Source organism: Poeciliopsis prolifica, unplaced genomic scaffold, assembly GCF_027474105.1.
Source record: "Poeciliopsis prolifica strain line A6 unplaced genomic scaffold, Auburn_PproV2 SCAFFOLD020, whole genome shotgun sequence".
Taxonomy (NCBI): Eukaryota; Metazoa; Chordata; class Actinopteri; order Cyprinodontiformes; family Poeciliidae; genus Poeciliopsis; species Poeciliopsis prolifica.
The window spans coordinates 8,217,175-8,230,731 of record NW_026562395.1 but is presented as its reverse complement, the minus strand read 5'-3'; the positions used below and the strand labels follow the sequence as shown (position 1 = coordinate 8,230,731).

At 39.9% G+C, this 13,557-nt stretch overlaps 1 protein-coding gene across 4 annotated transcripts in view; it reads left to right on the top strand.

Annotated features, from left to right (window-relative positions):
• fynb (FYN proto-oncogene, Src family tyrosine kinase b) overlaps positions 1-13,557 on the top strand; it is a 65,129-nt gene that overhangs the window by 4,073 nt on the left and 47,499 nt on the right. For 3 of the 4 annotated variants that reach the window (XM_055044602.1, XM_055044607.1, XM_055044605.1), the window contains exon 2: positions 13,270-13,358. The exons of the other annotated variant lie outside the window; for it this stretch is intronic. The gene's annotated coding sequence lies outside the window, so the exon portion shown is untranslated. The remainder of the gene's footprint in view (positions 1-13,269; positions 13,359-13,557) is intronic. 4 annotated transcript variants of the gene reach the window in all.

Below are 13,557 nucleotides of genomic sequence, written 5' to 3'. Positions count from 1 at the left end.
CTTGCTTGGTAGTCTTTCTGAAGCAGGGGTCAAATCAATGTGAACGCACTTGATAGAGGTCAAGTTGAGTAAATTGTGAGGGAAGATGTTGATGATAAGAACTGACATCATGAGACTCCATCAGTTCCCCTGGCAGTCAGAGTATTTCTAAAGCTTTGTGCTTGAATCAGGTGTTAGATACTAATAAGATACATTTTTATAATTGAAGTAAGTTTTGTTTCTTGGAATTACTTCACACCTACAGTTTGTTTAAAAAAAAAGTCCTAATTTCTTTCACATTACATGTACAAACATGTTCATTTTATTTGGATTTTATGTGACAGAGCGACACAAAGTTGGCAGAGGTAAGATGATGCAGGATGTTTTGCAAATACAAGTCTGAAAAGTATAGAAGCATTTTAACTGCCAGAGCTGAGAAATCGATTCAGGGTTAAATGACAAAATGTCCTAGTCATATCAAGATGCAAAACTCCCAAAAAATACAAGGCCTTTTTTTCTTAATGAGATTTTTTTTAAACTGTTACAATGAGATGTCATATAAACAAAAATATCTTCTCGTTTAAATAAGAAATGTAAGCGTAATATGAAAACGCCTCTGATGAGTTTCTGCTGTCGTCTAGAAGAATCAGTTTGGAGGAATGGTGTAATGAGCCCCTTTATGCCTTTTCAAAAAGTTGAAATCTGTATGAGGAGTGTATTTTTAAATCTTATTGTTTTCCATAACTAGATATAAAAGTCACTAAAGCAAGAATCCTCCGCGTTTTAACAAACATTGCATCTCATAGTGAGAAACTTTTTGTTTTAAGGAGAAATTTTTTATTTTAGCAAGAAACTTTCTTATTTTGACAAAAACGTTCTTCTTGTAGTGAAAAACGTTCTCACTATAACGAGATGCTGCTCCTGAATTTATTTCCAGGCTTCTGTAGAAAGTGACGTACATATGCATCCAGACCTGAGTCAGCTCTGTGTAGAATCGAGATGTGAACCGTTCTGTCAGAGCTCTGGTTGGATGTTTTGGCTGTTTGTCGTTTGGATGGATGGGTGGGTGGTTTACCTTTTGGTCCAATTAGCTTCTATTTTCTTGGTCTATAAAAATGTTTTAGTTATTTTCCAGCAATAAAAGTGATTAAAAACAGTAAACATTCAGTGTGTTTAGTCCAAGTGTTTGAGTAAAAAGTGTTTATTTCTATGAAATAAAAAGAAAAGCTTTTTTGTGTCATTCACATTCCATTTCAGGTTTAAATTATAATCCCTAAAGTAATTATGAAAAGTCTCCACAGGCATCGACTCCATATGACAGATGACCAAATTTGCCTCATTCTTCAACTGCAGTCAGGGTACATTCAAACTTTCAGTTTTAAGTCTGATGTGTTCACAGCAGGTCTGCTGTGTCCTTGATGTGACAAACGTCGTCTGTCTTCCTTTCCATAGCCTCCATCTTGCCATCTTTAAAGTCCTGACTTGTGGAGAGCTCATGAATTCTCTCTGAGTGGGAGAAATCTCTGGGATATTCCTTCTGACATACATTTTTAAATGCATTTTCAAAGAGGGTAGAAACTCTCAAAACTAAAAATTAGATATTGAATAAATGGAGTCAACAAAGCCAAGCTGACAAGCAAGCATATCTCAGTTATATTGGCTAAATGACTCTGTTCATCAGGAACTCTTCTATGGTTCCAGCCTGAAGCCCAGAGCTACAAACCAGCTGGATAATATCACATCGGAGCTTTTCTCAGAAATACGATCATTTCCACATCAAAGAACGCTTTCATAGACGACTCCTTCAGATGTGGCTTTCAGCTCAAGTCCTTCTTGAGATGAAAATTTGTTCCCTTAACAAGCCGTGATGTCGTCACGCGGAGCAGGCGTGGCGTCAGACGAACCCGATAACTGGAGGTCCGGTCAGCCGCTCCTCTGCTGCTCGACGTGAGACAGGGACGCTTAATGCCGCTCTTTGTGTCAGGCTTACAGTGGAAGGGAAAGTCGCTCTCCATCCGCCTCTTTTTCTGTCGTTCCCGCTGAGTCATGGTCCACTCTCAGGCTCAAGAGAAGTTATTGTGCACGAGTAAATAGTGCGCCGCGGATGAATACGAGCTGTCACAGAGCGGCTGTAGAGCTACCATCATATGATCACCTCTGACTGCAGCAGGGCTGCAATTGTTTTGGGTTTTTCAGTACAGTTTAACTTTATTTAGTTGAGACGTTCTGTCTAATTGAGTTAGTTTTGATGAGTTTTTAAAGTGGGTTAGCTCGTTTTTATTACTTATTGTTTAGCTTCTATTTAGTTCTTATTAGTTGTAGTTTTAGTTTTTTCACACCTTGGTAAAATCTTACTGTCAGAATTTGAAAAGGTCACAGTGTTTTTATTGTAATTATGGATGCATCAATTATGAAGACTCAATAGATGAGACTATTTTCAACAAATATATTCAACTGTTGTTGAACAATAACTGACTGGTGTTTTCTCCCAACTTCTGCTGTTGTCGTTTTGAGGAGCAGCTTCAGTTGCTCCTTAAAACTGAGGAGCAACTATTTAAGGAGTGTCATAATTTACTAACAGCTGGTGGAAACTGCTTGTGTGCAGTTTGCAAAGCTAATATAGACTCATAAATAAAGTATATTGCATACTTTTCAGGATGCTTTAGTTGGCTTTAAAAATGTTCCAGTTCTAAAGTTCCAGTTAGTTTTAATTTTCCCTCATTAATTACCGTTTTTATTTATTTCAGTTGCAAAAATGTTTTCTCAGTTTCAGTTTTTGTTATTTTATTCATTTTAATTAACTATAATAACCTTGGTCTGCAGTTCTTTCATTGGCTCCATCTTGCCTGAATAAAGGTTTACTTTTACAATTACTAAAAACATGCTTGTAGTGTCACAGTGATATCCAGGGAGGAATGAGTGCATGACTTTTGTGATGTAAGCATTTCTTTCATATTTCATTTCTCTGAATTCAATTAGCCTTTTGTCTTGCTTCAAGAGCTGACACACATCCTGTTTGTGCGCTCCCTTACTGTCGGCCCTGCACTTCCACCTGCCATAGCTCAACTTTTTGCTTGATTACTACGTGCTCTAGGCTTGCAAAGTCAGTCAGAGCCTTTCGATTGCGGCTTCATTTCCTCTGAAAGGAATCAGAGTCGCTCGTTTGCATCTGGTGCACAGGCAAGTCGAGCTTCCTCTCATACCCTGCCCAACATTTTTCCATTTTTAATCTCCCTTTGCTTTCTTTTTTTTCCTTCTCCTCCCACTTAATCGCTCCAATTCCATTTTGCTCTCAAGTCCATTTAGCCCGTATTCAGGAGTTCAGCAGTGCACTGGAGCGCCTCGTTCCATATTTAAAAGCTGAATAAATTGAGCAGAAGTATTTTAATTTGGCCTAAAAGTTAGTACCGCTGCTGATGCAGAGGAGAGCTAATGCTAGGTTACTGAGACATGTTTCAGCCACATGTTGCAGGCTGGGCTCTGCAAATCTGTTATTACTGCTGATTTTTCTGGGACTTTAGAAAATGAAAAGCAAATGGAAAGTTAATGTTTGAAAGGACCTGAAGGAAGAATGTTAACACCTGAATAGTGGTCACTATAGTGGACAGCAGTGTTAAACTTCTCTTATTGTAGGTATTATACATGTTCGAGGTTGATTTGCATAAGAAGAAAAATTAGACTAAAATCAGCATCACTGACAATGTCTCACATTTCTTCCTTTTTGCCATCCGTTCTTCAATATTCAGGAGTAAAAACCTACAACCTTTGATTGTAACTAGGCCTGAATCGATTTTTGAAATAACCATCAGCTAATTTAATCATTTATGAATTGTTAACAGGAGTGTACATACTCTATAAAGTCAACATCCTGAAATAACATAGAGCTGTAATTACCCAGAACTCATTGAGTGGAAATTTTAACTTCACATGTTTCAAATTTTGTATACAAAAACCAAACAAAACAAATCTTCCAATGAAGCACCTTTTGCTATCCAATTATTAAACAGTTAATCAGAAAAAATATATAGACAATCTGAAGGTATTTTTTATAAGAAAAAGGTTGAGCATGATGAAATGTTTGATTTGAGATGTTCATAATCCTTTATAACATTTTCACTCATAATTTATCTCATTGTTTTATTTCATTTATTTTATCTGGAGAGTTTTTTTTTTAGTTTAAATTTCAGCAGATTGATTGACTCAAAACACTTTTCAGTCAGTTACCTGCTTTCTATGATTTTTGCCTCAGATAAATGACTTTATGTACGAGTCAATGAAATTACATTGACTTGTAATTGGCATTGGCAATTGACATTACAAGTCAATGTTGCCTTTTAAACTGCAGTGTTTAAGTCAAACTTTTAGGAACATCTGGCATTTGTGCAACCTGCAGATGTTTAGTCCAGATCCCTTCATTCAGCATATTCACAAGATCTTTTAATTTTGTTTGGGGATTTATAAATTCATATCACCCTTAAACACCTTCACCTCTCTCCTTCCTGATAATGTAATGGCTGGACATTCCCATCGCACTTATATTTGTGTGGAGCTATTTGAACAGATGACTAGATTTGGAAGTTCCTGCTACAGATGAATCAAGCTCAAAACTTCTCCTTTTGGTATCCTTTGTCATTTCCTTTGAATGTCCCACGATGTCGCATATATAATGTCACATTAAAACACATCCACATTGACACGACATTTAACTCAGGTGTTTTGGATTAACTTACCAGAAGCTTAGACATTTTACTTGTTGGAAGAGCTCACTTGTGATAATTAGCTGCAGATACAGATACAGACGCTGAGAAGGATCTCAGCGTCTGAACTGGACAAATATATAATTAGATGTTTGAACTGCGTTAAAGTGCATTTTAAGACAAAACATTTTTTTTAATTGTAAAATGTTACACTGCAGCAGCCTGATGAAAATTAAGGAACAATCCTACAGTGCATATTTATGTTGAAAGAAACTATAATGCAACTTTGACTGGTGTATTTCTCAGGCAAATAATCTACTAGGTGACTCTGTGTTGAACCTGTTCTTCTGGTGGGGTAAAAAGTAAAACAGATGTCATCAATTCAGATTCACACTAGCCACCTATTTAGTTAGCTCCGATTAAACTGTAGTTTGTTTACCTTCAAACTCTGGTTGGTTTAGGGACTTGAATGGTCGATCAAACTCTGATGCAGTTGAACTCCCACCCTGGAACAACTCAAGTAAATCATCCATAAATAACATTTAGATGACATTCATGCTCATGTTGTGGAAACTAATAAGCCTAACTCCAATGCAAACAATGAGAGGTTGAAGCATGTTTAGATGTAATAATGCCATGCCCACACATAGCTGCCATAGCTTTCCACTTGACTACAACCCTCAAAGAATCTCAATCAGTCTTCCTGAAAGTGTTGTAAATCATTAACTGCTATGAGGTCAAACTGTTGATGGGTCAAAGGGCAGTTATGGGTCAGCTGATGTCTGGATAAATGTATGATCCGTCTCTCCAGCAGGACGTGGTAACATGATCTCTGTGTTTTGGAGTTCTTTCTTGTGTTTGCTCAAACAGGTGGGTTATACCGTACATCTGGCTGTTTCATTACTTATTGATGATATGTTTATCCTGTGGGAGGTGGGCTGATGGCTGCTGTTTGGGTTTGGAGGGAAAAACAACAGTGCTTTATGTGTGCATGTTTATCGCTCAGAGAGATTTCATCCATAATTAACCAGCTGTGAGGTTGTTGTTTTTTTTCCACCAGTGATTAACAGTGTGAGGGGGAGTGACGCGCGCTGCAGTCTGACTGAACAACCCCTGGATGTGACAGACAAGCCAATGTGCTTCCTGTAATCTTCTGGATCTGTATCTTGAGCAGAGCGAGGCTTCAACCGATGTCTCACCTCTGAAATGAGCCGTGTCTCAGCAGCATGTCTCAGCCGGCTCCCTCTGCAGCGTCCCGCCTCATGGTCTGTGTTCTCAGCTCCTCGCTTTGACTGCAGCCTCTTTTCTCTGCATTGCTCAACTCGGATTTAAGATGCAGACGAAGAAAATCATAGCTCAGGATTGCAGTCCCAATGCACTAGTGAATGCCAAGTGTCTGAATGCACTTGACTTGAGTATTCAAAGTGGAACTAGCTAATTAATTGATTAGAAACAACATGACAGTAATATTTTAAATAGGGATGCACCGATTGATTATCCGGCTGATGAATGTGCCCAGATTTAAAAAAAATAAATGGTATCAGCCAAAATTGAAATCAGCAAGTGAGGGTTTTTTTTAAAGATCAGTGATTGTCCAGAAAACTGTAATTGATGCACCTTCAACTTTAAGAGTACTGAGCACAGATTGTTTAAATCTTAAGCTTTTTTAAGCTGCTGAGATGTATCTTTTTTTTCTAGTGTCTTCTTGGTTGCAGAAGCTTACTGAACCATCTTCCCTGACCGACTGTACAAACTTGCCTAGATCACACAGAGACTCATGGAGGACTGAACACACACTCGTTTTGGTCCCAAGCGGCTCTCATTCTGAGAGGACTGTAGTGGAAGTGTGGATTTTAACACACCAATCTGAAACCGAGCTGCTTCTGTTTGGTCAAAAGAATCACCACAGCGCCTCGAAGGTGGTTTAACGCAGAGGTGTATTTATGTGCCCAAATGACAACACAGTGGTAATAAGAGGAGTTAAAGTACTTATTAATATTTGATATGAATATATGATTTCCCCTCCCCCCATTGTAACTAGGTGATTACTGATTCTGCAAGCACTTGTGGGAATCTTATTTTGTTCAATTTAATTGCATATGCTCTTTGAAAAAAGTTGAAAATGTTTGCACTAAAGCCATTTTCTACCTACACAATTCTACTCATTTCTCATTTCCTTTCAGTGCAGGAAATTTCTAATAAGCTTCACAACATCTAACTGGTGAATTGCATATGTTACAAATATTTGTTAGCAATTGCGTAAAATGTCAAACTTCAACAGAGTCCATGCTTCCAGCAAATTGTTGTTTCTCAATAGAGTATAGCCCAGACTGCCTGTACAAAGCAAAGCGTAGAACGAGCGGCTGGCTTTTACCCGATTAGTATGACGTGATCAGGGCTGTGAATTCTAATCTCTCAAAATGACAAACTTCACATTTTTTTGGCATCATTTTAAAGAAGTCACTCAAAGATGGAAAATATTTGGTTAGCGTCACCCCTTATTAGAAGATGAGGGGTGAATAATTGACATGTGAATAAACATTCACATGTCTACCACCTTTGGAGTTGACCAGTCAGTCCTATTGTACACTACTCATAACAACTACCGGAACCAGTGCCCCCTAGTGGTGTCTTCTGTCCTCACCCGTCTGTGAAACTCCTGAAGTTTGCAGATGACACCGTCGTCACTGGCCTGATCCAGGCCTTAGATTAGACATATTTGTATGAACCATAAGGATCTCCTCATTACATAAAGGAGCTCAAACAAAGAGACAGGGAAGTTATATAACCAAAGACGTTGGGGATTCTGGATCTGAACTCCTGATCTGGAGCAAGGCCTTCCTTTAATCGACTTGCAAATCCCCCCCAGTGTAGTGAGGATTAATTCGCTCCTCAGCAGCCGCTGCTGCTCAGTATTCCACGCAGAGCTGGTCGCCCTCAGGAGCAGGTGATGTGTCAATCAAATCACAGCTGATCTGGGCTCACGGGAGCATGTAATAGCTTCACGCTGCGTCCCAGTTTTAGAGAAAGATCTAAAGATGCTGATTATTTTAGCTCGCCTCTTCCAGCACACAGTCTGCAGGGTTACTGGAAATCCACGGGAGCGCTGCAGCCTGGATGTCTTTCACGTCTAGCTGGTGTTGAAGTGGCCTGACTTGTTCTTCAGAGACTAACCTTTTTGCTTAACTGATCAGCCACCCATCAGCCTGCAGACTGGGGTTCATTTCCCAGCAGGGAAGCCTCAGAATCAGCCAGAACCCTCACAAGAGAACAGCTAGTGTTTAATTTTTGTAGGTCGAAAAAGTGATGGTTACTTCTTGATTTTCTGTGTGTTTTATCGTTTGCTGTATTGGTTCACTGAAGGACCTGAGAGGAAATGAGATGGGGAAACACAGAAAGTGAGAAGAGATGGGAGGCAGAATGCCTCCGTAGCCTTCAATAGTCAAACCATCTCAGAATCTACTTTCCTAGAGTGATTTTCTGTTGTTTGGCGAATTCGTCAGCTCCGTTTTTCTGCATTACAGCCTCAATATAAGCCTAGATTCTGGACCCACAGGATGTCCAGGGGGCAGAGGATTAGAGCTCTTAAAAAAGAGATGCAAATCAGCACAAAAAATGGATGTTGTCTTCTGATATTAACTTTTTTTTTACATGTTTGTAATTATCTGATAAATAAAACTATTCTGTAGGATTTGCTTATACCGCGCATACAGTTTATATTAGCCTTAATGATCAATATGAAATTCTTCTTCCTTCTTATTAAGGCTGATAATTCAATAAGGCGCTAGAAAATGCCATTTACATTTTAAATAGAAACAATTATTGAAATTGTGTCTTTCTGGGAAGAATATGTGCAGCACTTTAATCTTTTTTGTTGGACCATGTTGTGATAAAAATAAAGCTTAAGAAAAATGACAACTTTGACAATTTGATGAAAAAGGTGTCACAGAATCAGTCATTTTAGGCTGCAAAAAAAACAAAAACATTGTAACATCCTGGAAGAACTGAAATAAATGTGCAATATTGGTAAATACATTTTATCAGCCGGAGCAGCTCTATTAATATCAGATGGCGATCTCAAATTTGCATATGGGTTTCTCTGCTGCTGTTCTCTGACAGACTGGCTAGAGAATTGGTTGAATGCTGAACTGTCATATTAAAGTTTCAAGTTATTGTTTCCATGTAAAAAGATTCAGTGTTGCTCACATATTATAAAGAAATGTTGCACCAGTGCTTGGTAAGCATGTGTTTTACAAAGAGCTTATTCAGTTGTTGGTGACTCACTTTTCTGGCAGATTACAGAAATACAGAAGTTCCAGCTCATCTTGTGACTGAAATGCTTCCCCATTAATTCTGCCTCCAGGAATTCAGATAACCGTTCTGTTTCTCTGGAACACTGACTCCATATGAAAAGATTTGGACTTCTTCTGAAATGCTGGTTTTGGAATGGTTAAACAAACCAAGGTTGTAGCAAGCAACCATTTACCACACAGTTCAGAACCCCAGATGTCCAATCTGGTTAAAGGTCAGGATAAAGAAAACGGTGACTAATGTCTTTTTCATTTGTTTCTGTTTGCTAGAAATCCCCACCCCAATAAAGTTTGGCCTGCTGATTCAATGTTTTGCCAGGAGAAAACTTTTTTTTTTTTGATAAATGTAATTTTTTTTACACATAGAAATGACCAGATGTTCCACCTTTCATCAATCAAATGTATTTAACCATCATTGAAATTCTTTTAATACATGGTGCTTTTATAAAGTGAAAATGTTTGGTACCCTTTGGCCCCTGGACACCTAGAGTCTGGGCTCTGTTCCCTGAGTCCTGCTGTGTTCAGCCATCTGAGCAGCCCACACATCTGACTGGATCTGCAGCAGGGCAGAATGAGATGGCTTGTTGTGGCATGGAGTGCCTTGTGACGGCTCCGAGGCTCAAGAACTATAAACCAAAGCCCCCTCCTCTTCTCCTCTCCTCACCCCCTGCAGCTGCTCTGGCTTTATGTTTAACCAGAGGGGTCTGCTTCTGAAAGGAGTCGGCGCAGTGGCCCCTCACCATGTCTGTCCGGACCGACACAGTGAGAACACAGGCGTGAAGCAGACAAATGGCAGCGATGCTTTTCTAATGCTAATGAAGACTTCAATTACTGAAGCTAAAAAGCCTTAGAATAAGAACAATATCCAAATGTTCAACTTCAGGGCATGATTGTAAAATGAGAGGAAATGGATGATGATTATCATTTTTACTATTATTTGTATGACACTTTCATATTTTTATTCAGGCCCTCTAATTGCATGGGTGTGGACTTTTACTAGGCCATTTTAAAATGCTTCTCACTGGAATGTGAACCTCTGCCGAAGTCTCAAATATTTTCCTGCCTGTCACATAATTTCTTCCAATACTCACCTGTTCCGAGCTCAGACCAATATCCCTGCTAAAGAAAAGCCGCCCCACAGCCTGACACTGCCCCTACCATGCTTTGTTAGGGGGTGAAGATTTCAGGATTGATGTGAGGTGATCGTTTTCCACCACTAAGAGTTTTGCATACAGGGCAGTGTTTTCCACGTTCTGTGCTTCACTTGAGGTGGTCTATGTTTTGGTAGGTCTCCAGTTGCCCTGTCCTCTCTCCTTGTTCAGGTGATGGATTGGACAGAACTCTGGGAGATGGTTAGAGCTTTGGATATTGAGTTTAAGCTTCACCACATCTTCCACTCCTTCCTGCCTGCTGTGTTCCTTGGTTTTTATGATGCTTTTTGCTCATCAATGATCTCTAAAGGCCCCTACATACTCAGGCGTACTTCACCCTGCACAGGTACTTGAAGTGGACCTGCTGCGATTTCAAGTGTTGGGGAAAGGTGGTGGGTTTGGCCAAACATATGAGACATGATGGTGACAGCAGTGACATCCTTTTCAACTTTCTTGTGTTCCATCACTAGCCCCCATGTACCAGCTCCAAATTTTACATAGACCAATTTTGCTGGTAGTTTGGCTTGAGGAGGGCAAGAGATTGTCGCCTCATCACGACGGAGAGGAACCAATGTTGCCTTCCATGTTTTGAGCCCTTAAACCGAATACAAATGTATGCTTAGCCTGGTAAAAAGCAACCCCTTGCTCTGCACTTTGCTTCACACAAAGTGTCTGAACCGCCGGATATTGAGAAACAATTGCTTCCAATCACTAGCGTTTGATTATGATGTATGTACAGCGGCAGTTTGACACTTTGAAGCTGACGAACTGAACTTCCTCCAAGAAGTGCGTCCCAGTAAATTTTGCTGATAGTCACGGGTCAGCTCAATGTTAACAGTCATTCTCCACTGTGAAAAGTGGAGAGCTGAACGAAGTGGCTGTTAATGGTAATTCAATATTTATAAGCATGACCATCATGAACTGAACGGCTTCATTGACTTCCACTACTGCCGTTGCTAAAACTACAGGCAGACTACAATTCTAAAAAATCTGCATCATCGATCACAACTTCTCCTTCCGTTTGCTGATTGGCCTCGTCAAAAGTAAATCTACAGTAGAAATCCATGTCAATGGAAGAAAGCCCAGATAGTAAACTGAAGGGAGATGATAATCAAGTGGAATTGTGTAGGAAAGCAATTGTTAGGTTGATGTAAGCCACAGCTTTCAGATTTTAATTTGTAAAGTCTGGAAAGCTTTCAGATGGTTCTGATATGGCACTTTGCCACTCTGCAGTCCACATGTCTGATGTCGATATGTGAGAACGCTTCACCACAGTCTGGAGAGAAAACTTGTCAAACCAAATTCACAGCACCTCATCCTGTTGTCTCCTTATTTCTGTGTTTTCTCTCTTTATCTCCCTCCGTCTCTCTCTCTCGTGTCCTCAGTGTAAGTGAGTTCCTCCGGCCTTACTTGTATGCTTCTGCATCATTCAGCCAAAAACAGGAAGAGCTCATGTGAAAGACCCTCACAAACAAACCAGCAGCAGCAACTCTCTGTGCAGGTGTCTGCTGCTGCATTACAGCAAATCTGGCTCGTAATCTTGCCTCCATTAATGCTCTGCTCCGGCTAACGGTGAATCTACAAGGGCAGATTAAATTAGATTAGCGACACTGAGCTTTAAAGTCAAATCAGTGGCGAATGACTTTGAGCATATTTGGCAGCAGTGACAGCGCATCTTTTGTAAATAAAGGTCAGCTGGGTGGCAGGCTGTGCAGTTGACCCTCCCCCTCCTGCCATACAATGTCTTCACTGTGCCCACTCAGCTGGCAGCGGCTGAAAACTTTATCTTCTGAACAAAAGTTGCCATCTGTGCACATCATAAATTTCCTTTTATTTTCTGCCGCTTTGTTCCAGGGAGTTTGTGAAAGCAATCGGGGAGTCTGCTGGACCGGAATAGACTCAAAAATTAACTGAAAGTTTAAGCTTTTTGGAGAATAATATGTGTACAAGTTATGCTGGAATACAGATTATATAATAAACATTTGATTCTCATTCTGATTGAAAGTCTTTCCAGAACACAGTGGAATACTTTAAGTCACTTTCACTACATTTTTGAAGCTCAAAATGCATCAGAACTGCATCACTAAGTGTAGTTTCAGTTTCTTTATCACTCAAAAGATTGTGCAAAACACTGAACTTCCTCCAAGAAGTGCGTCCCAGTAAATTTCGCTGATAGTCACGGGTCCACAAAACTTTTGGAGCAATGTTGTTTGGACAGATGAGGTCAGGATAGAGGCGCCAGGCAAACCAACCACACTGCAAGAAGATATAAGAGATTGTTTTAATCCATAATTCTTCAATATTGATCAAAACATTTTTGTGACGATATATGATATGCCATTTTAAAATGGCCAGTGAAACTACCATTTATATTAAATAATTATTGGCTTAAAAAAAGTTTTTATTTTGCTCAAACGTTACTTGTAAGTTTCTTTTACTTCGAATGAAAAGATGTTTGCACATTTTAAATATCCAAAATAAGTAAATAAACCAAAGACAAATAAAACAGATTATGAAGTCTGTAAATAAACATGTCCTTCTAAATACATTCATCGTTAGGCTCAGACAGGAAAACAGGCACTGCCTCCAGGTAGGACGTCTGTGGAAAAAAAGCATAAACTTTAAGATTGTTTTTCAAAATGCTCTCTTCTCTCTCCTCTTCAGTGATAAATAAAGTGCTGTTGTGGTGCGCACCATTTTGCACTGATCTTTTCAAACATTGGACGAGGTTTTAACATGCTGGCAACCAGTGCATGCTCTGCTGCTACCTGTCGTTTACCAGATGAAATCCGGCGGCCTCATTGGTGCTGACATGTGTCCATGTTGGTGGGATTTTTTTTATTCTCCCCTGTGGATGGGATTGTTCATCCCAGCTGCTCTAATCTGCCTTCACTTGGCTTCTATGTCTGTCTTCTCCTGTGTAACCTGGAAACTCTGTAATCCAAGATACAAGGCTGGAGCAGCGGCTCCGGCAGGCCCTGGCCTTCCCAAAGCATTGTGGGGCAAAAAGACAGTAGCACGTTCCGTTTTCACAAAGAAGTGACGAGTAGCTGCTACTGGCACACACGAGATGATTTTTTATATTTTATTGAAATATAAAAATGAATAATTGATCTCTTTTGTGCTTCGCAGGGCCTGTGTGTCTTTTTTTTTTTTTTTTTTGGCGGTGCACAAAGCAATGTGGAGGAAATAAAGATCCTGATACGGCGGATAAACCAGAGGTATGACTCTTAACACACACACAATCCAGAAAGCCAGACATGTTTGTTGCCATGTGGTCTGACTGACAAGGCGAACAGCAGCATCAGACGGTCATGCCGCTCCTTCTGGAGAGAGTCTGTGTTGTTTTTTTAAAGGGATGTTGGTCAGAGATTGTTGGCCTGCTGCTCCCTCCATACCTGTTGGACGTTAGTGTGTTTG